Consider the following 26,859-nt stretch of genomic DNA (forward strand, 5'->3'; position numbering starts at 1 on the left):
AGCCAGGACATGAACCAGTGCCCATATGGGATGTGGACACTGCAGGGAGAGGTTTAGCCTACTATGTCAGCACCAGTCCCTAAGTTAAGAATTTCAACCTCAAACAAAAATTGTACCCTCCACCCCCAACACATATTTTGTGTTTTTGATGTCTGAATTTACTTCTTTGTATATCATATGTCCATTAACAAATTATTCTACTGACAGTTTCTTTGATACATCTATCTTTCAACATTTATACTAAAATTAGAAGTGATTTATATACCATTACTATAGTTTTAAAGTATTCTGAATTATACTATATAATCTTACCTTTACCAATAACTTATAAACTTTCAAATGCTTTCATGTTACTAATTAGTGTTCTTTCATTTCATCTTGAAGAACTCCCCCTTAGCATTTGTTCCAGGCTGCTCTAATGTTAATGGACGCTCTCAGAACTTATTTGTCTAAAAGTCTTTATCTCCCCTCCACTGACATTTTTGTCTTTCAGCACTCTAAATATATCATCCAACTCTCTCCTGGTCTGCAAAGTTTCTGCTCAGAAATCCACTGATACTATAATGGAGATTCCTTTTTATACGACAAGTCTCTTCTCGTGCTGCTTTCAAAATTTTCTCTTTGGATTATAGGGAATCTCAGAAAACCCCAGGCGGCTCTGCATTTCCGTCTCACCACCATGGCTACCTACAAGCCGGTGCTGATCTGGCATGGCGAGAGCATCTGGAGCCTGCAGAACTGCTTCAGTGGCTGGATGATACTGACCTGAGCCTCGTGGGCCACGAGGAGGCGAAACATGGCTGGCAGGCCCTGTGAGACACCGGCTATGAATCTGACATCAGCTTCCCCTCAGTGTGGAAAAGAGGCATCCAGACCCCTGAAGGGTGCTGGATGCCTTTGGCCAGATGTGGCTACTGGTTGTGAGGACTTGGTGCCGCAACGGGCTGCACTTTGGGGGTCTGACTGGCCTCAATAAAGCAGAAAGTGCTGCCTCGCATGGTGAGGCCCAGGTGACAATCTGGAGGCACTCCTGCGATGTCCCTCCACCCCCCACGAAGCCTGATCACCCCTCGGACGCAACGTCAGTAAGGATTGCAAGTATGCAGACCTCACTAAGGATCAGCTGCCCTCCTGTGCCAGTCTGAAGCACACTATAGCCAGAGCCCTGCCCTTCTGGAATGAAGAGATTATGCCCCAGATCAAGGAGTGGAAACAGGTACTGATGCAGCCCATGGCAACAGCACCTGGGACACTGCCAATCATCTGGAGGGTTCTCTGAGGAGGCCGTCATGGAGCTGAACCTGCTGACTGGTATTCCCATTGTGTATGAATTGGACAAAATACTTGAGGCTCATCAAGACCATGCGGTTCCTGGGGGAGGAAGAGACTGTACGCAGTCTGTGGCTGCCCAGGGCAAGGCCAAGAAGTAAAGGCAAGCAGGCAGACCACTATCCCCAGTACCACCCTTCCTGCCTGCCCATTCCTCTGCACCTGTCCCCTGCCCACTTCACACTGACCACCTCTCTAGGCACTATAGGTTGTGGCTGCAGGTGGGAACTGGTGGCTCCTGCTTTCCTTTTAGCTATTTGTCTCCTGCATCACTCCCTTCACAGAATCTAGTCAGGGACAGCACCCCTGGGGTATGCGCTCTCAGTCCAAACAGAAGGAAGGGTCCTCTCGCCAACAGAGAAGTCTAAACACCCATGTCTGCTAGTGCTCTATTCACTAAGGGCCTACTGGGTTATGGAAAGGGAGGAGCCATGATAAGGCTTGACCAATAAGGAAAGCCAGGAGTCTGCTGTGTTCTTTTTCTAAAAAAAAAAAAAAAAAAAAAAAAAAAAAAAAAAAAAAGTGTGTATGTGTAACTGATACTGGACAAAAGCCCTTCTGATGTTTCTAGTGGCAGTTCAAATAGTCTCCCCATGTGATCACCAGAAAATAAGCCATTCTCACGCCAATATGAGATAAGCCTGGCCTCTAAGGATCTCATGGCCTCTGCATGTCTTAGGATCCCTCTCCTGCCTTTTTTTGTGGCAGTGTCATGCCTCTTGATTGTGACCAAGTGTGTTTTTCACCATCTGATTCTGAATCATGTTTTCCAGTTGCTTGGCCCTGCCTCGTGGGTCCAGTACTCATTTTGAGCATAACTGTACTAAACCTTTTTTCCAGGTCAGAGTAGTAAAGGAATGATGTGCAATCAAAAGAGAATTTGATTATAACATGTCTCAATAAAGTTCTCTTTGCATTGAACAAGGTGAGGATTTTTCATCCTCAAATATCTGGGCATCCTTATCTTTCTTGCAATCAAACAAGTTTTCATCCATAATTTCTTTAAATGTGCTTTCTGTCCACTTCTCTCTGTGAGCCTTCTGTGACTTCCATAATACACGCTACTTCCTTTAGCAATAGTTCATACTCAGGTAGACTCTTCAGTCCTTTTCATTCTTTTTTCTCCTCTGGCAGTAGTTTCAAATAATCTATCTTTGAATTAAGATTCTTCTGTTTATTAAATCTACTATTGGAAATTCCTAGTGTATTTTTTATTTAATCATTATAAACTTTAGTCTCAGAATGTCTTCCTTTTTTAATGATTTCTCTGTTGAAATTCTTTCAGTTCATTATTATCTCCTGATTTCACTGAATTGTATATGTGTTCTCTTCTAGCTCACTGCACTTCCTTTACAAATATTTTGAATTCTTTATTAGGCAATTCATAGACTTCCATTTCTTTTGGGTTGGTTACTAGAAACTTATTGTGTTCCTTCAGTGGTGTCATGTTTCCCTTAATTTTTTACGTTCCTTGAAGCCCAACACTGCTTCTTCACATTTGAGGATGCAGTCACCTCCTCCAATCTCTACTTACTGGCTTTGGGAAAAAAACATCTTCACCTGTCAGCCCTGAAGCTCTCTCTGCCTTTCCTATAGATACGATAACTCGACTCCTCTTGTTCCCTGTTGGCAAGGAGCAATTCTTAAAATTGTTTGTCTTCACTCTCACAAAGCCAGGCTGAGTGCTGAGAACTTATGGTTTATTTTCCCTAGGCTGGTACACTGAAACCTCAAGTTCATGTGTCTTTTCCCATTTCCACAGAATCAGCCAACTTGCTTGCACATGCAGGGAAGTCAACTCTGGAGGGGCAGGGAGAGTTGTATGGAGCACTGGGAACACCGTGGGCCAGGTGGAAAGAGTGGTCCACGAACCATGCATCCCAAGTGGCTCAAGAGTAGATAGTATGATGAAGTCCAAAAGTGCTTAGGAGGATATACAGCTGTTTGATGAATTTTGAGTCACCTTGGAGTCCACACCTGTGAATCCTCACTTACTTCTCTGCTCCCAGTCACTCCAAGTTATGCAACTGTATTGATTCTCCTCTTAGTATTCTAGAAGGGGCAAGAAAGAAGTGGACCTCTTGGGTAGAGTCCTGCACAGCTGGAGAACCTGGCACTTGTTCACTACGCTCTCATGTTCCCATAGGAAGAATCATGGAGAGAGGGGGTCTCCCTTGGCACTGAGCTAATGCCATTTTGAAGGAAGGCTGATGCGGGTGCACTATGAATTAGGGTTTAAGACTCCTATTCTAAAAGAACGGGCCATCAAAGAAGGAGGTACCTTTCTCTGAAGGGAGGAGAGAACTTCCACTTTGACTATGGCCTTGTCTAAATAATGTCGGAGTTGGTGAACTCAAGAGGCTTCCATAGCCTTGGCAGCTCATGACAAGAGCCTCGGGAGATCACTGACATCATAAATAAAAGTGTCAATTGTTAAATCAACAACAGGAGTCACTGTGTACTTGCTCTCCATGTAGGACCTCTGTCTTTAATGTGTTTTACTATGAGAACTAACAGTAAAACTAGTCTTCAAACAATACTTTACACTCTGTGTGTCTGTGTGGGTGCAAACTGTTGAAATCTTTACTTAATGTAGAGTTGATCTTCTGTATATAAAGATAATTATAAATGAAACTTAGTGAAGAATGGGATGGGAGAGGGAGTAGGAGGTGGAATGATTCGGGGTGAGAGGGTGGGTATGGGGGGAAGAATAGCTATAATCCAAAAGTTGTAATTAAAAAATTTATATTTATTAAACAAAAGCTTTCTATAAAAAAAGTCTCCTATTTTGCCATTTTGCTGATATTACCCCAGAGTTGTAGGATTTCTAGTTATCCTACTGTCATAATCAAACCACAATATTACACAGTGCAGGATATGTATGGGTATGAGTTCCTTCTCTCAAGTATTCACCGACTTACCTTCCCCAATTTCTTCGGTTTTGTCACAGTCCTAGCACTGTCACCATTGGGAGGAGTTGTTCAAAGGAACTTGTGTGCTCTGCAAGTAACCTCTTATTGCTTAACTATTTTTTTAAGAGCCTACACAGCAAAGAGGTTTGAGTCCTGTTCTGTACTCTTTCTTTTTTTTTTTTTTTTTAATGTCTATTTATTCATTTGAAAGGCAGAGCCACAGAGAGGCAGAGGCAGAGAGAAAGAGAGAAGAGAGGTCCTATATCCTCTGGCCCACTCCCGAGATGGTCGCAATGGCTGGAGCTGCGCCAACCCGAAGCCAGAAGCCAGGAGCTTCCTCCAGGTCTCCAAGTGGGTGCAGGAGCCCAAGGGCCTGGGCCATCCTCCACTGTCCTCTCAGGCTATAGTAGAGAGCTGGATCAGAAGTAGAGCAGCCGGGACTCGAACCAGCATCCACATGGGATGCCAGCACTGCAGGCAGCAGCCTCACCCACTATGCCGCAGTGCAGGCCCCTGCTTAACTATTAATAAAGAACTACCATAGTCTTCATCCTATTTTTATTTTTTTAAGGACAGCATTTTCTCTTTTTAAAAAAATTGTTATTAATATAAAGATAATAGATTTTGTAAGTAACTGTATTTCCCTCCCTGCCTCAATCCCTCTCCTTCCTTCATTTCTTTTAATTTTTGCAAAAATATAATTTCAATCTACTTTATAATCACAGGTTTAAAACACTGCTCCTTGTCCTTCACCTCGTTACATCTCATCTCTCTGTGCTAGCCAGGGTATGATTATATAACCAGAAAGGACACTTAGACAAGGAGGAGAAATAATTCTAAAATTTCAGGGTGAGGCACTTGAGAAATGTATCATCTGCAAAGCCCATATTCCTGAATCTAGCACACATCTGGCTCTTGCTTGCCTGGTAATGTCTTACTGATTCAAGACCAAGCTGCAGGTCCCTCCCTGTGAAGGTAAATAAAAGCACCTGAAAAGCGTTCATCAGATATTTCTGGGCCCAGTGTATTGGGCCCTAGTGATATCACTATATTTTAATTTTTTTCCTTACTATGTTATGTCCTGTTTTTCATGCCAAGAACCCAACTGTGCATTGATTTACACAGCAGACTTTGATGAATGAATGAATGAGTCTATCTTCTCCTTAGACCTAAATAAAATTTTTAAACTACCTTAAGCCTTTCTCATGAGACCTAAAAGACTAGCAGCTATGCATCCTCATTATTGAAGGCACATATGCTATCTGATTTCATGCAGAGAAAATTAAAATAACAAAAGCAAAGATCTTATCCATTTGAAAATATGTGTAGTGCTGACACTCTGATATTTATCTTGCTAACTCCTAATTTCTTCAGATCCAACACATCAGAGAACTTAAGATTTTCCATTACCTTATCTTGAATAAATTAAATTTCTGATTAGAGCCAACGGAAAGTTTTACGTAAAATATATTTTTTCAAAGGAAAAAATACTTTCAGGGGTTATTTTAGAGCTGGATCCTCAAGTGCAACAGGACAGTATGTCACTAAACTTTAAATCTGAGGAAGGAAGGATGTGTAGCCCCACCTCTTACTGTTCTCCACAGAGTGATGGGGTGTCTTCACACAGATGTTGTGGGTGTCTTGCTAATTGTACCATCTCTAAAGTTCAGGTCTCCAAAAATAAATTATTTTCTACCATTTTAACCATTCAATATATCAGTGCACAGTAATAACTAATCCTTTTGGTGTTCTGTCACCCAGATATGTAACCAGTATAGTTCTATAGTCAAATCACTTATAACAAATCAAGAAATAGTTAAAAGATTTAGAAAAGATGAAATAATTTCACTTCTGGGATAGCCGTAGCTTGAGTGGGGAGCCTTAGCTATCATATATTAAGCATTGCAATTCTTACAGTTTCTGAGATAAAAGAAAATTTTCCAACTCTGCACCAAAGAAAAGACAATAGAGAGACAGTTATATTTAGAGAAATAGTCTTCCTCTAGCTCTTTGCTGCCACAATTTTCAAGGGCCAGTCAATCATCTCTCAATGAATCTGAGACTAAGGGATTGTCAATATCCAAAGATAAAAATGACTTTGCCATAGATTTTTCTAGAATGTAGTCAGTATAACTCAAAGGCAGTAATCAGAAATTCCTAAAAAGGATTTTGGTAAACACATTCAAATCTTCTCTGGAATAATACAAATTATAAAATTCAAACCAATTAAACACGAGAAATATTCTTTGGCGAGGCTATTAACCCAGTATCCCCATGCTGGGCTTTTATAGACAACTGAGAGTCTAAGAAAGTGGCTAATGAGAAAGTGTAACCTTCTTGAAAGAGGCACAAGATTAGGAATCTCTTTCTAGGCTATTAGAGGGCTAAGTATTCAGCCCTCCAAAAAGGATTGCTCACATAGATATGGAAGGCATTCAGATACATAAAGTCAAAAAATGATGGAAAATGGGGCCAGCGTTGTGAGATAGCAGGCAGAGCCACCGCCTGTGACGCCAGTATCCCACATGGCACCAATTTAAGTCCTGGCTGCTCCACTTCTGATCCAGCTCCCTGCTAGTGTGCCTGAGATGGTAACAGAGAACAGCTCAAGTTCATGGACCCCTGCACTCATGTGGGAGACCCAGAGGGAGCTCCTGGTTCCTGGCTTCAGGCAGGCCCAGCTCTGGCCATTGTGGCCATTTGGACAGTGAACCAGTGGATGGAAGATCACTCTCTCTCTCTGTAGCTCTGCCTTTCAAATAAATAAATAAATAAATAAACCTTTTTAAAAATACATGAAAAAATTAACAAGAAAAGAATAACATCTTAAATAAAAGTGTCAATTGTTAAATCAACAATGGGAGCCACTGTGCAACTACTTCCCATATAGGATTGCTGTCTTTAATGTGTTGTACTATGCAAATTAATGGTAAACCTACTACTCAAACAGTACTCTATGTATCTGTGTGGGTGCAAACTGTTGAAATCTTTACTTAGTATATACTAAGCGGACCTTCTGTATATAACGTTAATTGAAAATTAATCTTTTTTTGAAGATTTATTTATTTGAAAGAGTTACACATAGAGAGGAGAGAGAGGTCTTTTTATTTATTTATTCATGTATTTATTTATTTTGACAGGCAGAGTGAGAGAGAGAGAGAGAGACAGAGAAGGGTCTTCCTTCCATTGGTTCCCCCCCCTCCAATGGCCGCTACAGCCGGTACACTGCTCCAGTCCAAAGCCAGGAGCCAGGTGCTTCTCCTGGTCTCCCATGGGGTGCAGGGCCCAAGCACTTGGACCATCCTCCACTGCCCTCCTGGGCCACAGCAGAGAGCTGGACTGGAAGAGGAGCAACCAGGACAGAATCTGGTGCGCCAACTGGGACTAGAACCCGGGGTGCAGCGCCGCAGGCAGAGGATTAGCCAAGTGAGTTGCGGCACCGGCCGAAAATGAATCTTGATGAAGAATGAGATGGGACAGGGAGTGGGAGTTGAGATGGTTGCGGGTGGGAGGGAGGTTATGGGGGGAAAAGCCACTATAATCCAAAAGTTGTACTTTGGAAATTTATATTTATTAAATAAAAGTTGAAAAAAAAAAAAAAGAAAAGAATAGCATCAATAAAAAACCATGAAAACGGTGACTTGATCAGCATAGCCCTGACTGTTAATGAACAACTTAATACATTATCCCTCTTAGTAGTTTTTTTTGTCTGTTCTACTTAATATGACTGGTTTAATTCTGTAATTAATACACAGTTATTCTTAAGTGTTGAAATTTAACTGAAATGTGATCCCTGTTAAACATAAGAGTGGGAATAAGAGAGGGAAGAGATGTACAATTTGGGACATGCTCAAGCTGACTTGCCCCAAATGGTAGAGTTAGAAACATAACAGGAGACTCCAACTTAATCCCATCAAGGTGGCATGTACCAATGCCATCTCACTAGTCCAAGTGATCAATTTCAGTTCACAATTGATCATAATGAAAGGACTAAGAGTCAAAGGGAGCACATAAACAAGTCTAGTACCTGCTAATACTAACCGATAGAATAAATAAAGGGGAGAGTGATCCAACATGGGAAGCGAGATACTCAGCAGACTCATAGAATGGCGGATGTCCTAAACAGCACTCTGGCCTCAGAATCAGCCCTAAAGGCACTCCGATCTGGCTGAAAAGCCCATGAGAGTATTTCAGGCATGGAAAGCCAAGACACTCTGGCAAAAAAAAAAAAAAACAACAACAACAACCACCACCTAAATGAAAGATCTCTGTGGGTGAGATCCCAGTGGAAAGAACAGGTCTTCAAAGAAGGAGGTACCTTTCTCTGAAGGGAGGAGAGAACCTCCATTTTGACTATGACCTTGTCTAAACAAGATAAGAGTTGGAGAACTCAAGGGGCTTCCATAGCCTTGGAAACTCATGACTGGTGCATAGGGAGATTACTGATGCCATAAACAGGAGTGTCAATTTGTAAAATCAACAACAGGAGTCACTGTGCACTTACTCCTCATGTAGGATCTCTGTCCTTAATGTGCTGTACATTGAGACTTAATGCTATAACGAGTACTCAAACAGTATATTTCACTTTGTGTTTCTATGTGGGTGCAAACTGTTGAAATCTTTACTTAATGTATACTAAACTGATCTTCTGTAAAAAAAAAAAAAAAAAAAAAAAAAAAAGAAGAAGAAATTATCAACTCCCAACTTGACTCTCACTGGGATTAAACATGACAATAGGTCTGATCTGATTTCATCATCATTTAAAAAATCATCTATTATTTTTCACTTTATGTTTCTGTGTGGGAGCAAACTGTTGAAATCTTTACTTAATGTATGCTAAACTGATCTTCTGTATATAAAGAGAATCGAAAATGAATCTTGATGTGAATGGAAGGGGAGAGGGAGTGGGAAAGGGGAGGGTTGCGGGTGGGATGGACGTTATGGAGGGGAAGCCATTGTAATCCATTAGCCGTACTTTGGAAATTTATATTCATTAAATAAAAGTTAAAAAAAAAAAACATGAAATAAAGCAAACAAATGTCACATTTTAAAATTACTTAGTAAATGTAAATGGAATCTAAAGAGCCTATATACACTCACAGAGACTTTTACATCTGTGTAAAACTGATCACTAATGAAAAAATAATCTCTATAAACCAAATATTTTATCATATTTTAATAAAGGAAATCATATGGAGAGGCCTGAGTAAATTATTGTGAAAAATCTGTTTATAAATCATCCCTTGTATTAGTCTAGTTATGTCCAATTAATTCCTTTTGTATCCATGATCTCCAAGTTAATGGATTCTATTCAAGAGTGAAAGGAAAATATTTTTTAAAATATTAATCCAACTAGATATAAATGAGTCTGTTTTTGATGCCTTAGAGACAATAGCTGAGGCAAGGTCTTTTACAACAGTTTTACTAATAAACTCTTGGATCTGAACTCAAGCCAAACTTCCTGACCATCTTTGACATTTTGGAAGGAATAATTTTTATTGTAAAGATCTGCCCTGAACATTGTAGGATATTCAGCATAATTTTAGCTAGTAGTACACACATAGACACACAGAGAAATACAGTTGTGTCAAGCAAAAATATCCTGGGAGAGGAGAGAGGAAGATGAAGTTTTCCCTGGTTGAGAAACCCTGACTAAATATAAATATAATGTGAATATTGCCTAGCAAATAATAGTGAAAACTGCTACTCCAAATACTGGCCAAGGAGCATTTCAAGTTTACATTCCTGAGCTTATTAATCTTTCCACATCAAATTTCCAAAGAATTTGATTTTTTGCAAATGTTATTACATATTTGCATGGAGAAAGTTAAAGTCAAATTTAAATTGTCAACATTGAACTAAAATCCCAAAATTGAAATGAGCATGTGCAGCCACAATAGAAAGAAAGAAATGCATGACCTTTTTTTATTGTTTCATCTAAAGAAATGCGTGCATTCAGAAAAAGCATTTCCATTCACCCCTTGAAGGACATTACAATCTACTCTTGTCACTATGAGAAATGTTTCCTTTATTGCTGAATATAACTCAAACTAACAAATGAAAATACAGGCCTGTACATTTTTATTTTTTTTAATTTGTTTGAAAGGCAAAAGGTGAGTGAGAAAGAGACAGTCAGAGAAAAATCTTTCATATACTGGCCTGGAACAGCCGGCACTGGGCCAGGTCACAGCCAGGAGCAAGGAACTCAATCTAAGTCTTCCATGGTGGTGATATGGACCCCAGTACACAAGCCATCACCCGCTTCCTTTCAGGGAATGTACTTTCATAGTATCCAAAACTGCAATCTGGGGCAGGGCCCTGTCTCAAAGTCAGGCACTCCAGTACAGGATGTGGGCCATACATGTGCAGGCACAGCTATTGTGTCAAAAACAGGCCCCAGGCCTGAAGTTGAATTCAACCACCTATTGATTCATACAGATTCTCTACATTGCTTTCTAGAACAATTACAAAAGTGATGAAAACAGGAAAAATATCAAAGATACTGTCTCAATGGCAGTCATGCAGTTTTGATGACAAATGCCTTATACAGAAAGTTTCCCACAAGAAGACAGAATACCAGTACCCACATTCAGGAAAGTATTGAATCATATGACTGTGGTTTCCTGAATGGTCGAGCCTATGGAGGAAGCAGTGATCTGTGCTCCTGCCAGAGTTTCTGCAGTATTATCTCTTTTCCAGGAGTTTTTGAAGGACATCGGAATCACTTCAACATTCTTATTCTAAGACTTATGTAGACTAACACCCGGGGTTGTTTGTTTCATGGAAAATAATAATATTATTATATGAGACTGATGCCTGCAACCTTCAAAGTCCTCTTTAATTTGAATGTCCTTAATCCACCTGGCCTTTGATATACCCACATATTACCCTTTGATCAACTAATACACCTGAACTCTTCCTTCTACAACGTGAGGTTTATAGCCACCAGAATCCTTAGAAACAGCATTTATATAATTGGTTTCATTGGCATGTGTCTTCCTGCTTTCCCAAATGTATTTTGACTTGATTTGCTCCCTCTTACTCTCCTTGATCCACAAGGCCTTCAGTTAGAAACTTTCCATGTTCCAGTTTAAGAACCCAACCATTTTACTCACTGGTAAGTGAATTCACAAATATTTATCTTTCTTTTATGAGTAATAAAAACCGAGGACATTGTCAGTTGATTATTGTCATTAAAACACACAGAGACATATGGTCTACCTCAAAATTCAAAATCCTAAATAATCCTATCTTTACTATACTTTCTGGCAAATTACATTTTTAAAGTGGCAGCAATATCTCCCATCTCACATGCTCTCTTAAAACATTGCTACTTCAACCAACAAGAGGCTGAGTCTATGCCCCCTTTTCTGGAATGCTGGCGGGCCCGTATTGCTGCCTCAAATAATCAAGCATGATAAACGGAATATTTTCCAACTTTAAAGAGTAGGTCATGAAAATGTCTTGAATCTCTACCTAGTTCTGTTAGGATACTGACTCTTAGACGTCAACCACTATGTTCTGAAGAAGCTCACGCAGTCACTGAAGTTCATGTAGAGAGGAACTGAAAATCCCATGCATGGCACCAGCTGAGTTTGTAGCTGACAGTATCAACTGGACAGGCAGGCCACCCAGCCATCTTGAAAGTTAGTCTTGGCTTGCCCAGGTGAACTCACTCACATAACCCCACATAGAACACAGAAAAGCCCGAGAAGGGGCAACCTCACATAACCCCACATAGAACACAGAAAAGCCCGAGAAGGGGCAACCTGAACCCTACCCACTCTGCAGATTTGTTAGTAAAATAAATGATTGTTATTTTAAGCCACTAAATCCTGGGATAGTTTATTATACAGCAATACCTAACCAATACATAACTTCTCATTTCAATAACTAGCAAGGATTCTTGTCACATAATGAATTTAGAAATTTTTCCAGATAAAACACTTAAACAACTACCTAGACAAATAATTTTAAATGTTTAGTACAAAATTGTTTACATTAAGAAAAAACTCATTTAAAAAATCAAAATGACCAATAACTAAGTACTGTTGAAGCAATATATGGTATATTTTATGCAACTGTGCACAACTTGGGCATAACTGAGCCATTATTTTGAAATATAATATTTAAAGTATATTAAGATAGAAATCTTTTTAAAATAATGAAAATAACAGTTATAAGAAAATAGGCACACAATGATTCTATTTTTTGATATGTGTTCATGTAAAGTATTTATATATGGAAAAAATTTTTAAATCTATATTTCAAAATGTGTAAAGGCTATGTCTGTGATGGGTTTATTAGTGAATTCAATATTTTTTCCTTACCCATCTGAATATTCTAATTTCTCTCCATTAATAATAGCTCTATAAAGTGTTTAAGAAAACTATATCAAAGGAGTCCCTTTATACTTTAGTGTAAGGTAAACATTGGGTCATCCATCTACTTGTAGTTATATTTCCTGGAAGTGGCTGTACCTGCAGCATATTCAAAAGCATATCATGATGAGTTTTATCATAGCGGGATTCCACTCTAATGTCTGATTCCTGATTTCACCCTGTTTTAATTTTCCAGAGTTTCCAGATCAGAGGATATTAATTTCTCTTGTTTCCAGAGTTGCAACCAAGAGGCCAAGGGCACAAATGCAAGCAAAGAAACTTTATTCGTGAAGTATTAGGGATTGGCAGCTGTAACTGCAGCAATATTGCCAGCATGGAGTGTGATTTTGAAAATCTCTGTCACTGTGGGCAAAGTGATTCAAATGATTGACTGTTTCCTATGAAAGAAAAGGTTAATTCTTTGCTTCTGAAAGGGCAAGTTTGGATAAAGCCCTAGATGATGGCCAAAGAGAAGAAATTGGCCCCCAAAATAAGAGAACCTTGCCAACCATGTTTAAAATAATTAAAACTAGCTCTCAGGAGCAGATTTTCCCACATAATGAAGTACAGTCTGCCTTGTTTAATAACCCTTGTTTTCTTTTCTTCTGTCTTCAAAAAGTACATTCAAAAGCCATGTAGTGCCTTTCCCCTAGTGACTCTAAGAGTCCATATTACTAATGCATCCACGTGTCACACATCCAGGCTTTGAACAGGTGTGTATATATGGCATGCCGGTGGAGGAGGAGGATGTCCTATCACCAGTCCTCTCACCTGAACTTGAAGTCCAGGCTGTTCAAGCAGGGACCTCAGCCACATCATTTATATGGTTGTCATGGGAATGCTAAGTTTCACTTTGGAAAAAAAGGAAGAGCTGCCACTACAATTTTGTCCCCCCTCTCCCCTTTTCCTCCTTTGAAAGAGATTTCCTATTGAAGTTATCTGCTATAAAGCAAAGTCTTGTTTTCTTATCCCCACATGGGGTGCAGTTTAGCTGAAATCATTTGATCCAGTATCAGTCTTGCCTTGAATGCTCTATACTTTAGGTCTGTTAGCAGAGTTTTGCTTGATGACCGTAATGGGTCACAATAGAATGGAAGGAAGAAGTTGAGGATTGGATAAAATGTATTACCTGAGTTAGGTTGCCCCTCTGGGTGATCATAGTACACTACTTCCCAACCACATGTAGTTCAGTGTCAGCCTCTACAATTTGAAAGGGCAAGGTGTGAGACAAGACCTGAAAATGCATTTGTAAATTACTTATTGGCTTTGAAGTCACAAGTGATTACCAATTACCAGGCATGGAATATACAAAGTTTACAAGGAAGATTTGGAATGCTCCAGTGTTGCAATTTTATTCCTGCCCCACCACTAACTAGATGTCAAGAGTATATTTAGGGGCCAGCATTGTGGTGTAGTTGGTTAAGTTGCTGTTGGTAGCAGCGGCATACCATATGTGCACTGGTTCTAGTCCTGGCTGCTCCGCTTCTAATCCAGCTCCCTGCTAATGTGCCTGGGAAAGCAGCAGAGATGGCCCAATTCCTTGGGCCCCTGCACCCAGGTGGGAGACCCAGAAGATGCTCCTAGCTCCTGGCTTCATCCTGGTCTGGCCCTAGCCGTTGCAGCCATTTTGGGAATAAACCAGTGGATGGAAGACCTCTCTGTCTCTCCCTCACTTTCTCTGTAACTCTACCTTTCAAATGAATTTAAAAAAAAAAGAATGTATTTAGGGGCTGGCACTGTGGCGTAGCAGGTAAAGCTGCTGCCTGCAGTGCCAGCATCTCATATGGTGCCAGTTTGAGTTCCAGATGCTCCACTTCTGATCCAGCTCTCTGCTATGGCCTGGGAAAGCAGTAGAAAATGGCCCAAGTCCTTGGGCCCCTGCACCTGTGTGGGAGACATGAAGAGGCTCCTGGCTCCTGGCTTCAGATTGGTGCAGCTCCGGCCATTGTAGCCAATTGGGAAGTGAACCAGCAGAAAAAAAGGGAGAGAGAGGTCTTCCATCTGCTGGTTCACTTCCCAATTGGCTACAATGGCCGGAGAGAGAGAGAATCTAGGTTTTAAGAATAACACAAATTAGTATATAAGGTCACTGTGGCAACAATTGCCTAGCTCCCAGTCCAGCACTGCTGAAGAATTGAACAGTTATTTTCTTATATCCTTGCCTCAACCTACACAAGGGTCAAACAGCCCAGGACAGAACAGCTCAATGGCTGAGCTGAGATCCCTTTACCAAGCCTTTGGTGGACCAGGGTAGGCAACAGAAAGGATCTTGCAAAAAATACATACATCAGCATCCAGATTCTCTCTTGACAACTGTAGTACAAGTGCACACATTTTAATTTACATACTATCAAGACATCTCATGGAATGAATAGAGATAACGTTTCAAAAACAAACTGGGGGAAGAAATGTTGAGTAAACTAATATGTGTTGTTAATAAATGCAATGAGATCAATTTAGTGAATATAGTCAAAATGAATTCAAAGTAGCCTTATTTGTTAGCTATTTGTCTTTCCTTACAGAGTGAAATGACTTTGGAAAAAATGACAAGCTTCCCAATCTCTGATTTGTTATTTCATTTTAACCAAAATCCCTGAGTGGTTGGTGAATCTTGTCTTGAGCAACTAAGCCAAGCAGGCCAAATAACGAGACTCATGGGGAGTAATTCTTTCTAAAAGTAGGGAGAGTCAAGGGACGCAGGACAACAGGCCAGAAATATTAGGTGAAAGGTCATCTCTAATAAAGTACAATATCTATCACTAATATTCTCCTCCAGGCCAGCCAAACTCCTTGGGCCCAGCCCTCAATCTTAGTATAGATAGCTTCAATGTGAACAACAACAAGAAAAAAAAAGTAGGGTCAGGCATTTAGCCCCGAAGTTAAGACACTGGCTGAGATGTCCACACCCCATATCAGGGTGCCTGAAATTGAGTTCCCACAGCAGCTCCTGAATTCAGCTGCAGGCCAGTGAAGATTCTGGAAGGTAGCAGTGATGGTTGAAGTAATTGGGTCTCTGCCACCAATATAGCAGATTGAGATTCAGTTCTTGGCTCCTAGCCTCAGCCCCAGAACAGCCCTGGCCTCTGTGTGCATTTGTGAATGAACCATGGATGACAGCTCTCTCTCTCGCTCTCACGCTCTCTCTCTCTCTCACTCTCTCTCTCCCTCTCCCAAGTCCTCTCCCTCTGCCTCTCAAATAAAATTTTTTGAAAAGGTAAAAGGGAATTTTCTGGCTAACTTGGCATTATAAGACCACAGTTGTGCCTCCACCTCCCTACTATGCTTTGCTCCAAACAAATTGCATTGATAGATAATATCCTTAAAGAGAAAAATCTAAACCACATAGTCCCACCCCTGTAAGTGAGGCTGAAGCTATAGACCTCTGAGCTCTGGATCTGAAGTCTGTCAGAAGCTGGAATAAAATTAGAGTTAGAATAAAATTGTCATTCCTCCACACAACACAAAGGAAGTAGTCTGGTCTCCCTTGTAATCAACAACTATGTGAGATGACTCTTTTGCTGTGAAAACAGTCTGTAAAAGTTTAGCTGAACCATATTGGACTGAGTTGGGTTGTGTTCTACAACACAGTGTATACAACCGAGAAGGTTAGAGAAGTTGAGATAAATACAGTCTCTCAGTCATCAGTTGGCCCTATTCACCTCCAAGCCCAACTATGGCACAAAAAAAAAAAAAAAAAAAAAAAAAAAAAAAAAAAAAAAAAGAGTTGACACTTAAAAGGCAGGCCCTTGGCTGACATCCAGGAATCTAGCACTCAAGTTGTACCCTAACTGATAAAGGAGGCTCCTTATACCTGGACCATTTGTGCACCCAATTCGAATGGTAGTTAACTTCTGTTTTCCTTCTGGAAGCCTAGAAGTTGGGTATGTGTTAAGCAGAAAGTGACCACATGATCATTAACACCCTCAGAACATCTTTGATTCACTAGGTTATGCTGGGCAGAAATATTGAACAAATATCTCTACAGCTTTCATTGTTGGAATTTAAAAAAACAAACACTTTTTATGTGTTTCCTCATGTGTGAAGAGGTTTATGTAAGTATTTCTCCAGAATCCATTTGTCATGATGACTCTTTCATAGTATCCTTTCACTAGAATACATCTGAGCCATGAGTCCAACTGTATGAGAGCTTCCAAAGAGTGCCCAAAGTGTGATCTTGAGGATCCCTAGGACAGTTGTGGCTGTGGACTCACTAGAGGAATTCCACTGAAATATTTCCATGGCTTTGTATGATTCTGGGGGGAGAAAAGAAGCGGATGATGGAGTCCTGCAACCCACATGGTGATGGAGTTACCCACAGTATAAAACAGCAGGTGAGCTTCCATCTGTCGTAAGAGGCGAAAGTTACCTAAGGAACTTAAAGAGGATAGATTCCACGACAAAGGACTTGGTTCATTGGATCCACTGATATCCTTTGGCCATGTTAACTAAATGAAGTACAGAGAGAAGCCTGGGAAAGCCTTGCTCTTTGTACTCTGCTCCAGGTAGAAGGGGAAAGGGCCCAAACATTCCCAAAGGTGGACTTTGAACGGGACAAAGAAAATAAAAATTAGCTGACTAGTTGCTCTCTCCTCCAAGCAGAAGAAAAGTGGGGGACCCCTCAAGCCCTTTCCCTAACTATAGTTCTCTCCCCAACTTACATTCTGATAATGCTGAATCCTTGGCTAGGGCATAAAAGCAAAATGTGCCATGAAAAAAATGGATTTTTATTTTGTGGCTATTTCATCTATAAAAATTATTTTTAAATTATCTTATGCCTACAATCTCAAACATGGTAGACAGTAAGAGATCATCTCAGTCAGAGAAAGCTCCAAATGGAAAATGTGAGTAGAGGAACTGGCATTTTGGTGCAACAGGTTGCACCAAACACCAGCATCTCATAACAGAGAGTAAAGTCAAGTCCTTGTTACTCAGCTTGCAATTCAGCTTTCTCATAATGCACCTTGGAAATAAGTAGATGATGGCTCAAGTACATAGGACTCACCTACCCACATAAGAGTCCTAGATGGAAGAATGGCAGATGTCCTAAACAGCACTCTGGCCTCAGAATCAGCCCTTAAGTCATACGGATCCGGCTGAAAAGCCCATGAGAGTATTTCAGGCATGGAAAGCCAAGACACTCAGGGGAAGAAAAAAAAAACCTAAATGAAAGATCTCCACGAGTGAGATCCCAGTGGAAAGAATGGGTCACCAAAGAAGGAGGTACTTTTCTCTGAAGGGAGGAGAGAACTTCCACTTTGACCATGGCCTTGTATAAAATTATCAGAGTCAGTGAACTCAGGGGGCTTCCATAGCCTTGGCAGCTCATGACAAGAGCCTAGGGTGATTACTGATGCCATAAACAAGAGTTTCAATTTGTTAAGTCAACAATAGGAGTCACTGTGCACTTACTCCTCATGTAGGATCTTTGTCCTTAGTGTGCTGTACATTGAGATTTAATGCTATAACTAGTACTCAAACAGTATTTTTCACTTTATGTTTCTGTGTGGGAGCAAACTGTTGAAATCTTTACTTAATATATGCTAAACTGATCTTCTGTATATAAAGAGAAACGAAAATGAATCTTGATGTGAATGGAAGGGGAGAGGGAGTGGGAAAGGGGAGGGTTGCGGGTGGGAGGGACGTTATGTGGGGGAAGCCATTGTAATCCATAAGCTGTACTTTGGAAATTTATATTCATTAAATAAATGTTAAAAATAAATAAATAAATAAATCACACACACACACACACACACACACACACACAAAGAGTCCTAGATGGAGTTCCTGGTTCCTGGCTTCAACCTTGCCCAGCCCTGGCTGTTGTGGCCATTTGGTAGGTAAACCAATTATAGAAAGATCTCTCTGTATCTGTCTTTCTCTCTATCTCCTGCTCCCTTCCTGTCATTCTTCCTAATACATAAATCTATTTTTAAAATGTGAGTGCTACATACTCCCTTGCTGTCTGTCATGCATGGGTGAGTGAACTAAACTAAATATTCCAAGTGCAGGAAACAGAACAAATCTCCATAATTGATGATTTTTGCTAAGGTTTTAGCCTACCAGAGCCTTTCAAGAAAAGGAGTAAACATGAAAATGAGATAATTTGCAGGTAGAAATACATTTTTACAGTTTTGAAAGGAAGTTTTTAGTTTGCTCATGAGTTCTTGTTGAAATCAAATGCCTAACTGATGATTTTCTGAGCTAAATGTGTATTTGGACTCTGCACAGGTCTTTTTAAAAGGCCTTAGCAAAGCCTTATTACTTAGACTGAATACAGGTGTCTAGCCCTGCATGTCTTGGGTTTGCTGCTACATAAGGAAAGTGTATAGTGTTCTTGGAAATCTGAATTCAAGATCCTAATTGCCTGGTCCTGACCTTAAGCTAAGATCTGATGCTGTACACTATTTCGGCCTTAGGCAGGTTCAGTGGAGATCAGATGAGATCTCTCTGCTCAGTGAATAGGACACAGACTCGGACTGGTGCAGATTTAGAACACCACTCAATGTGCCATAAACTAAAAACACTGGATGCTAGACAACCTGTATGTAAAAGGGTTTGTTCTCTCATAGGACCAAGTGAAATTAAACTTCTGTCTGGCTCTATCTCTATTAGAGAGACCAACTGTATTTGTGATTTTTCTACCAAAAGCTACAGGTTAAGAGAGGACACATCACTTGAGGAAGCCATGGGGCTTCCTAAGACAGATCCTTATGGTAAACATGATTTCTTTTAACTGCCTAAATCCAGGATCGCTGGATTATATGACAGAGGTCACTGCACCACAGGGTCTTAATAATTTTGCTCAAAAAATGCCTTGGAGGGGCCAGCATTATGGCGCAATGTGTTAAACTGCCACTTGTGGCACCAGCATCCCATATCAGAGTGCTGCTTTGAATCTCAGTTGCTCCACTTCTGATACCTCCTTGCTACTGGGCCTGAGAAAGCAGCAGAGAATGGCCCAAGTGCTTGGTTCCCTGCCACCCATGTGGGAGTTCTTGGTTCCTGGCTGTAGCCTGGCCTACACCTGGCTATTGCAGGCATTTGGAGGGTGGACCACAATATGGATCTTCTCTTTGTCTCCCCATCACTCTACCTTTCAGATAAATTAATCTTTAAGGGGGAAAAAAAAGATGCCTTGGGTAGAGTAACAGGTAGAATGCACAGAAAAGACCTAATACAAAGGGCCTGAGCTTAGTGTCTTTAGAACAAGTGGCTCTCAAGACTGGCCCTCTGCTGGTATCTGGGTCTTGGCACTCCAGCAGTTCCCTAAGAGAGCTCACTGTGCCTAGAATGTTTAGATAAAATGTAATTTATAGGAAATGCCTGTTTTTCTTCTAGGAATCTGGAATTTTGGTACATGCTAAGGAGAGGGTTGAGCAGTGGTCCCCTAAGAATCCATATTCAAGTCCTAATTCCTGGCATCTAGAAATGAGATTTGATAAAAGGGTTTTTGCAGATGTAACTAAGAGTCTGGAGATGAGATCATCCCAGATTTAAGAGATAAAGGCCATGTGAAGACAGAGACAGTGATCTGAATGCTGAATCTTTAAGCCAAGGAAGACAATGGATCGATGGCAGCTCCCAGAAGCTGGAAGAGAAACACAGAATGCTTCTCCCTCAAAGACCTCCACAAGCAACCAATCCTGTCAACACCTTCATTTCAGATTTCTGGACTCCAGAAAATGACATAATAGATTTATGTGCTTTGATGCTATCAGGTTTATAATAACTTGTTACAGCAGCCCTAGGAATCTATTATAAGCAATGAGTCTTTAATTGGCTTCGCTGGGCAGAAATATTATACATACATTTTTTTACTGCTGGAGAATAAATGTACTAGTTGTGTCTCCTTGTTGAAGAAAATGGATATAAGGAAATCTGTGTGTGGATTTCTTATCTATGCCTAGCTGATCCTGCATGATTTCTTTGACAGCAACATACCTTAGACATGAATGCAACTATATGCTAAGTCCCAGGAGGCCTTCCAGCAAGTTATCTAATGTGTAAGTAGGTCTTGAAAATCACTAGAACAGACTCGGTATATAACATCCTCAATATCTCAGTAGAAAAAGTATACTCAAAATGGATTAAGGACCTAAATCTACTACCCAATATCATCAAATTACTAGAGGACATTAGGGAAATGCTGCAAGGCATTGACATAGCCAAAGACTTCCTGGAAAAGACCCCAGAAGCACAGGCAATCAAAGCAAAAAATAGACAAGTGAGATTACATCAAGCTGAGAAGCTTCTGCACTGCAAAAAGAAAAAAACACTTGGCAATGTGAAAAGGCAACTGACAGAATGGAAGAAAATATTCATAAACTATGCAGCCGATAAAGGATTAATATCCAGAATCTTAAACAGCTCAAAAAACTCAACAACAACAAAAAACCAACCCAGTTAAGAAATGGGCAAATCAGGTCTACTGTTGGTGGGAATGTAAACTAGTGCAGCCACTGTGGAAGACAGTATGGAGATACCTCAGAAATCTGAATATACACCAACCATATGATTCAACCATCCCACTCTTGTGAATTTATCCAAGCCAAAAGAAATCAGTATATGAAAGAGTTATCTGTACCCCCATGTTCACTGCAGCACAATTCACAATAGCTAAGATATGGAATCAACCCAGATGTCCATCAACTGTTGAGTGGATAAAAAAATTATAGTATATATAAAATATGCAGTACTACTCAGCTATAAAAAAATGAAATCTGTCTTTTGCAACAAGATGAACACAACTAGAAACTATTATGCTTAGTGAAAAAAGCCAGTCCCAAAATTACAGATATTGTATGTTTTCCCTGATCTGAGGTAACTAACAGAATACCTGAAACATAATGTATTGGACTGAAGTAGACATTTTGTGATTCAATGATAGTTTAAAGCTCATATCTTCCATTGATGAACAGTGGGTTTTTTCTTCATACTATTTGTTGAACTATTTTACTTAGTGTAGGGTTAACTATATGATCATTAAGTGAAAATAGATCATTGTAAAAATTAAGAGTGGGAATGTGAGAGGGAGGAGGAAGAAGGATTGGAGGATGGCTGGGAGGGAGAGTAGGGGGAGAAGTACCCCACATTTATTTCAGTTCAATTCACAATAGCTAAGATACAGAGTCAACCCAGATGTCCATCAACTGATGATCAGATAAAGACATGATGGTATATATACACTATGGAATACTAAAAAGAGAGATGAAAAAAGAATATGAAATCCTATCTTTTGCAACAAAATGGATGCAATTGGAAATCATTATACTTAGTGAAATAAGCCAGTCCCCAAAAGACTGATATCATATGTTTTCCCTGATCCCAGGTAACTATTAATAGAGTACCTAAATTGTAATGTATTGGAGTGAAATTGACATTCTGAGATTCAATGATTGTTTACTGCCCTTATCTGTACTGTTGAGGATCAGTTTTTTTTCTTCTTCATACTATTTATTGAATTCTTTTACTTAGTGTACAGTTAATCTTATGAATATAAAGCAAACTGAAAATAGATTTTTGTTCAAATTAAAAGGGGGAATAGGTGAGGGAGGAAGAAAAACAGTGGAAGCTTGGGTGGGAGGGAGGGTAGGGTGGGAAGTTATCACTATGTTCCTAAATCTGTATATATGAAATACAAGAAATTTGTATACCTTAAATAAATTTTTTAAAAAAGATTTAAAAATGAAAAAATTTAAAAATTGAATCAAGAAGAATCTAAAAAGCTAAAGAAACCAATAGCCATTAAAGGGATTGAATAAAGTAAAAAAAAAATCACTTCACACAGCTTATAGATGATTTTAATTTTCAATTATCTTTATATACAGAAGATCAATTTAGTGTATATTAAGTAAAGATTTCCACATTGTGCTCCCACACAGAAACACAAAGTGTAAAATACTATTTGAATACTAGTTATAGCATTAATTAAACATCTAAGAGTAATTGTGTATTAATTACAGAGTTCAACCAATAGTTTTAAGTAGAATATAAAATGCAACTTTTGTATTGTTGTGGCTTTCCCCCACCAACCTCCCTCCCTCCCGTGGCCCTCCCCTCACCCACTCCCTCTCCCATCCCGCCCTTCATCATGTTTCATTTTCAATTACCTTCATATACTAAAGATCAACTTAGTGTATACTAAGCAGGGATTTCAACAGGCTGCACTCACACAACCGAACCAGGTATAGGGTATTGTTCGACTAGTAGTGTTGTTTTTGAGTTTCATAGTTAAACACATTAAGGACAGAGATCCTGCATGGGGAGCATGAACCCAGTGACTCCCGTTGTTGATTTAACAATTGGCACTCTTATTTATGATGTCAGCAATCACCCGAGACTCTTGCTATGAGCTGTCTAGGCTATGGAAGCCCCTTGAGTTCACCAACTCTCAATTTGTTTAGTCAAGGCCGTATCACAGTAGAGGTTCCTTCCTCCCTTCAGAGAAAGGCGCCTCTCTCCTTGATGGCTTGATCCTTCTGCTGGGGTCTTGTTCACCAGGATCTTTCATTTAGATTGTTTTTTGCCACCGTGTCATGGCTTTCCATGCCTGTGAGACTCTCATGTACCTTTTAGTCAGATCCGAATGTCCCAAGGGTTGATTCTGAGGCAGGAGTGCTGTTTTGGGCATTTGCCATTCTATGAGTCTGCTGTGTGTCCTGCTTCCCCCGCAGGATCATTCTCTCCCTTTTGATTCTATCTTTCATTATTTGCTTACACTGGTCTTATTTGTGAAATCTCTTCGACACTTACCCTATCTTTTTGATCAGTTGTGTATTTATACTTACCACTTTACCAAGTGTGCTGGCATTGGTACCTGCCTCCTTGGTAAGGTTGAGTTGAAATCCCCTGGCACATTTGTAGTTCTACCATTGGAGGTAGGTCTGAGTGAGTATGTGCCGTCCTATATATCTCCTCCCTCTCTTATTCCCACTCCTATGTTTCACAGAGATCAATTTTCTGTTAATTTTTAAACACTTAAGAATGGTTGTGCATTGATTGCAGAGTTCAACCAGTGGTCTTAAGTAGAGCAAACCGAGCAACAACAACAACAACAACAAAAATACTAAAGGAAAAAAATAGTAAGTTGTTCCTCAACAGTCTAGACAAGGGCTGCTCATGTCATTGTCTCTCATAGTGTCCATTTCACTTCAATGGGTATCATTTTAGGTGCTCATTTCATTGCCATCGATCAGGGAGAACATGTGATATTTGTCCCTTTTGGACTGGCTTATTTCACTCAGCATGATGTTTTCCAGCTTCCTCCATTTTGTTGTAAATGCCCGGATTTCATTGTTTTTTTTTTACTGCTGTATAGTGTTCCACAGAGTACATATCCCATAGTTTCTTTATCCAGTCATCCATTGATGGACATTTAGATTGATTCCATGTCTTAGCTATTGTGAATTGAGCTGCAACAAATATTGAGGTGCAAATGGCTTTTTTCACCCCTTTAATTCCATTTGGGTATATTCCAAGGAGTGGGATGGCTGGGTCCTGTGGTAATGCTATATTCAGGTTTCTGAGGATTCTCCAGACTGTCTTCCATAGTGGCTTTACCAGTTTGCATTCCCACCAACAGTGGATTAGTGTCCCTTTTTCTCCACATCCTCGCCAGCATCTGTTGTTGGTTGATTTCTGTATGTAAGCCAATCTAACCGGAGTGAGGTGGAATCTCATTGTGGTTTTGATCTGCATTTCCCTGATGGCTAGGGGTCCTGAGCATTTTTTCATGTGTCTGTTGGCCATTTGGATTTCCTCTTTTGAAAAATGTCTATTAAGGTCCTTGGCCCATTTTTTTTATTGGGTTATTTGTTTTGATTCTGTGGTGTTTTTTGATTATTGTGTAGATTCTGGTTGTTAATCCTTTATCTGTTGTGTGGTTTGCAAATAATGTCTCCCATTCTGTTGGTTGCCTCTTCGCTTTCCTGACTGTTTCCTTTGCTGTTAAGAAACTCTTCGATTTGAGGTAATCCCATTTGTTTATTTTATCTTTGATTAACCGTGCCTGTGGGGTCTTCTCCAGGAATTCTTCGCCTATTCCGATATCTTGAAGGGTTTCCCCTATGCTCTCAATTAGTTTCATGGTGTCGTGGCGCATCTCTAGTTCTTTGATCCATGTTGAGTGGATTTTTGTATAAGGTATAAGGTAGGGGTCTTGCTTCATACTGCGACATGTGGACATCCAGTTTTCCCAGCACCATTTGTTGAAGAGGCTGTCCTTGTTCCAGGGGTTGGTTTTAGGTCCTTTGTCGAATATGAGTTGGTTATAGATGTTTGGATTGATCTCCGGTGTTTCTATTCTGTTCCATTGGTCTATCCATCTGTTTTTGTACCAGTACCAGGCTGTTTTGATTATAACTGCCCTGTAGTATGTCTTGAAGTCTGGAATTGTGATGCCTCCGGCCTTGTTTTTATTGTAAAGGATTGCTTTAGCTAATCTGGGTCTCCTGTTTCTCCATATGAATTTCAGCATCGTTTTTTCTAGGTGTTTGAAGAATGACTTTGGTATTTTGATTGGTATTGCATTGAACTTGTAAATTGCTTTTGGGAGAATGGACATTTTGATGATATTGATTCTTCCAATCCATGAGCATGGCAGGTTTTTGCATTTTTTTGTGTCATCTTCTATTGCTTTCTTTAGTGTTTTGTAATTTTCATTATACAGGTCTTTGACCTCCTTCGTTAAATTTATTCCAAGGTACTTTATTGTTTTTGTGGCTATCGTGAATGGGATTGATCTTAGTAGTTCTTCCTCGGCCCTGGCATTGTCTGTGTATACAAAGGCTGTTGATTTCTGAGCGTTGACTTTGTATACTGCTACTTTACCAAACTCTTCTATGAGTTCCAGTAGTCTCTCATAGGAGTTTATCGGGTCCCCTATATATAGTATCATGTCATCTGCAAATAGGGATAGTTTAACTTCCTCCTTTCCCATTTGTATCCCTTTAATTTCTTTTTCTTGCCTGATGGCTCTGGCTAACACTTCTAGGACTATATTGAATAGCAATGGTGAGAGTGGGCATCCCTGTCTGGTGCCAGTTTTCAATGGAAATGCCTCCAACTTTTCCCCATTCAATATGATGCTGGCCTTTGGTTTAGCATAGACTGCCTTAATTGTGTTGAGGAATGTTCCTTCTAACCCCAATTTGCTTAGGGTTTTCATCATGAAAGAGTGTTGTATTTTGTCAAATGCTTTCTCTGCATCTATTGAGGTAACCATATGATTTTTGTTTTTCAATTTATTGATGTGATGTATTACATTGATTGACTTTCGAATATTGAACCATCCCTGCATACCAGGGATAAATCCCACTTGGTCCGGGTGAACGATCTTTCTGATGTGTAGTTGGATTCAGTTTGCCAGAATTTTTTTGAGTATTTTTGCATCTATATTCATCAGGGAGATAGGTCTGTAGTTTTCTTTCTCTGTTGTGTTTTTCCGGGCTTAGGAATTAAGGTGATATTGGCTTCGTAGAAAGAATTTGTAAGGATTCCCTCTCTTTCGATCATTTTGAATAATTTGAGAAGAACTGGGGTTAGTTGTTCTCTAAATGTCTGGTAAAATTCGGCAGTGAAGCCATCCTGTCCTGAGCTCTTCTTTTTCAGTAGTGCGTTTATTACTGATTCAATTTCTTCCATGGTTATGGGTCTGTTTAGATTTTCTATATCTTCACGGCTCAGTTTAGGAAGGATGTATTTGTCCAGGAATCTATCCATTTCTTCCAGGTTCCCCAATTTGTTAGCATACATCTCTTTGTAGTAGTTTCTGATGATTCTTTTTATTTCTGTTGTGTCTGTTGTTACGTTTCCATTACTATCTTTGATTTTACAGATTTGGGTCTTCTCTCTCCTTTTTTTGGTTAGTTGGGCCAATGGTGTGTTGATTTTGTTTATTTTTTCAAAAGAACCAGCTCCTGGTTTTGTTGATCTTTTGTATTGTGTTTCTGGTTTCAATTATGTTTATTTCTTCTCTGATCTTTAGTATTTCTTTCCTCCTTTTGGATTTGGGCTTGATTTGCTGCTGTTTTTCTAAATCCTTGAGGTGCATGGAGAGTTCATTTGTTTGGTTCCTTTCCAGCTTTTTGATCTAGGCACTAATTGCTATAAACTTTCCTCTTAGCACTGCTTTTGCTGTGTCCCACAGGTTTTGATAGGTTGTGTTATCATTTTCATTTGTTTCTAGAAATCTTTTGATTTCTCTTTTAATTTCGATGACCCACTGTTCATTTAGGATC

At 39.8% G+C, this 26,859-nt stretch overlaps 1 long non-coding RNA gene and 1 pseudogene across 6 annotated transcripts in view; one reads left to right on the top strand and one right to left on the bottom strand.

The window, feature by feature from the left end:
- LOC103346061 (uncharacterized) overlaps positions 1-26,859 on the bottom strand; it is a 288,952-nt gene that overhangs the window by 124,560 nt on the left and 137,533 nt on the right. The window contains exon 10 of one of the 6 annotated variants that reach the window (XR_011380324.1): positions 13,752-13,822. The exons of the other annotated variants lie outside the window; for them this stretch is intronic. This is a non-coding gene — a long non-coding RNA (uncharacterized lncRNA). The remainder of the gene's footprint in view (positions 1-13,751; positions 13,823-26,859) is intronic. 6 annotated transcript variants of the gene reach the window in all.
- LOC100350706 (phosphoglycerate mutase 1-like) lies at positions 680-1,430 on the top strand (annotated as a pseudogene).

The sequence above is a fragment of the Oryctolagus cuniculus genome, chromosome 1 (assembly GCF_964237555.1).
Source record: "Oryctolagus cuniculus chromosome 1, mOryCun1.1, whole genome shotgun sequence".
Taxonomy (NCBI): Eukaryota; Metazoa; Chordata; class Mammalia; order Lagomorpha; family Leporidae; genus Oryctolagus; species Oryctolagus cuniculus.